The sequence below is a fragment of the Pteropus vampyrus genome, unplaced genomic scaffold (genome assembly GCF_000151845.1).
Source record: "Pteropus vampyrus isolate Shadow unplaced genomic scaffold, Pvam_2.0 Scaffold3, whole genome shotgun sequence".
Classification (NCBI taxonomy): domain Eukaryota; kingdom Metazoa; phylum Chordata; class Mammalia; order Chiroptera; family Pteropodidae; genus Pteropus; species Pteropus vampyrus.
The window spans coordinates 12,146,275-12,149,310 of NW_011888784.1; positions in this window are offsets into that span (position 1 = coordinate 12,146,275).

Here is a 3,036-nt window from a genome sequence, read left to right on the forward strand (position 1 = left end):
AATGGAGATATATATTTAATGGAGTATATTATATATATATTTCTCTCCCACAATTCATTTACCCATTCATCCATTTGTGGATATTTAAGCTGTTTCTACCTGTTGGTTATTGTGACTAGTGATGCTATTAGCAATCATATACATGAACTTTCTTGAATAACTGTTTTTAATTCATTCATGTATGTACCTAGCAGTAGAATTATGAGGTCATATGGTAATTCTATATTTAACTTTTTGAGAAGCTGCCAAACTTTTCTACAGCAGCTGAATCAACTTACATTCTCATCAGAAATATACAACAGTTCCAATTTCTCCATATACTTTACAATATTTATTTTTTTAAAAAATTGTTATTATAGGCATCTTAGTAGGTATGAAGTAGTACTTCATTCTGGTTTTGTTTTGCTTTAGCCAAATGACTTGGGGATGCTGGCATTTTTTTTTTTTTCAGGTATTTATTAACCCTCTGGTCTTTTTAAGATAAAAAGTGCTCTGGCCTTTCAAACTCTTTGCCCATTTCTGATTGGGTCTCTTATCATTTTTGTTGTTGAGTTGTTGAGTCAGTTGGCCATAGATGTATGAGTTTATTTCTGTACTCTCAATTCTATTCCATTGGTCTGTTCTATAAATCTGTTCTAATGCCAGTATTATACTGCTTCGATTTCTGTAGCTTTGTGGTAAGTTTTGAAATCAAGAAGTGTGATTTTGTTCTTTTTCAAATTGTTTTGGCCATTCAGGACCACTTGAAATTCTTTAAGAATTTGAGGATTAGATTTTCTAATTCTGAAAATATGGCCATTAGAATTTTGGTAGGGATTGCTTTGCATCTATAGATCATTTTGGGTTCTTAACATTAAGTCTTCCAATCATTACATACAGGATATGTTTCTACTCATTTGTCTTCTTTAATTGCTCTCAGTAATTTTTATTGTACTGTACAGTATTATAGTTTTCATTGTACAAGTCTTTCACCTCCATGATTAAGTTTATTCATAATTAGGGTTTTTAAAAATGTTATTATAAATAAAATTATTTTCTTAAATTCCTTTTTGAATTGTTCATTATTGGCATATAGAAACATAATTGGTTTTAGTGTGTTGATCCTGTACTCTGAAAGTTTGCTAAATCTGTTTATTTAGTCTAGTAGCTTTTTGTGTATGTATTCTTTGGGATGTTCTATATATATGGAATCATGGCATCTGATAATAGAGATAGTTTTACCTCTTTCTATCCAATTTGGATGTCTTTTACTTCTTTATGTTGTGTAACCACTATAGCTAGAACTTCCACTACAATGTTGAATAGCAGTGATGAAATGGGCATCGCTGTCTTGCTCCTGATCTTAGTGAGAAAGCTTTCCAAACTTCTTTCACTTTGAGAATAATGTTAGTTGTGGGTTCTATCATGTTGAGAAAGTACCCTTGCTTTTGACATTTTTAAATGTTTGAAAAAAAATCAAAAGAAGAATGTTATGTGACACATAAACATTATATGGAATTAGAAGTCAATGTTTATAAATAACCTTTTTATTGGAACTCAGCCACACCCAATCTTTCCCATTTTGTCTAAGGCTGCTTTCGTACTACAAAGGCAAAGTTGAGGAGTTGTGATACAGACCATACGGTCCACAAAGCCAGGAATATTTGTCATTTGGCCCTTTACAGAAAATACTTTCCAACTCCTGGTCCAGCTTTTCCAGACCTAAGCTTTGTGAAGGAAGGTGCTTTTTATTTTATTTCACTGCTGAATCTCCAGCACATCCTACTATTAACCGCCCAGTAAATGATATACACTAAATAAGAATTTGCTGAAGTAAGCAATTAAATAATTCTGAAATCAGCCAATTTAGGAAATCTTTAATCCTCTCTTTACTTATTAACTCATATGGTTATCTAAGAAAACAACAAACAAGTAAAAATATCTTTCTATCTCTCTATACTGAATCAGTACAAAAGTTTAAAGTGTAAAGATCACTAGCATTACATATAGGAAATGAAATCACATGTGTACATGTGTGTCTGCCTATAAAGAGATATATGCACACATTCAGTGGTTCACACACAACAGGGATTTTATTCCTTCATTCCTTGTCCTTCTTGGAATTAGAAGAACTGAGTGCAAATTCTGATACGTATGCTACATCACATCAAGTGGCCTTATCTTTTTAGATTTTTGGTTTCTTTGTGTGTAAAATGGTCATAATCATAAATTTCATGCAACGTTTGTGATGATTACTTGAATAGTAAATGTACAGCATCTAACACAATGCCTAACAAAGTAGTTGGCCGTGGTTTGCAAAACTACTACAGTGAAAGAATGCAATGGCAGCTCAAACATTAGAAGTCTAGGCCTACCGATAAATTAGCATAAACATATCAGATAATCTAGGGTGGTAAGAAGATACATTCACAAACAACCACAAAAACTATCATCACATAGTTTCTGGGGGTTGACCCGTCATGTTTCTAAGTACGCCTGCCCTATAGGACCCCCAAGAGACAAAAATTGAAATTTACCACATCCACTGTGGTCAGACTGAGTGGTGGACCCTTGTACTGGGGCTGTACTTATAAGAATTATTTCCCAGTTAGTCTGTAAAGAGCCTCTAGGATCTATATGTGTGTGTGTGTGTGTGTGTGTGTGTGTGAGAGAGAGAGAGAGAGAGAGAGAGAGAGAGAGAGAGAGAGAGAGAGAGAACAAGCAAGCTTACTTGGCTCTTAAATAAAAGGGCACAGTGAACAGTGCTCTCGGCACTACACCTCTGATACAAAAATAATATACATTTTGTCTCTCTTTGGATGGTAGTTCCAGGTAGAAGTTGTGCCCAATGAGAATCAAGTTGAAAATGTTTCTCTGGTCCCATTTAAAAGGTTATATGTAATGAGATTTCTGCCATGGTGGGAAAGTTAAGAATGCTGGATGACTTGCCAAATTTTTTGATCACAAAGAGGACTTTTATACTCATTGCAAAGCATTTGTCTTTGCAAGGTGTAAAATGCCAGAGCTTAGCTTCCTTTTTCAGGGTCTGTTACTCTC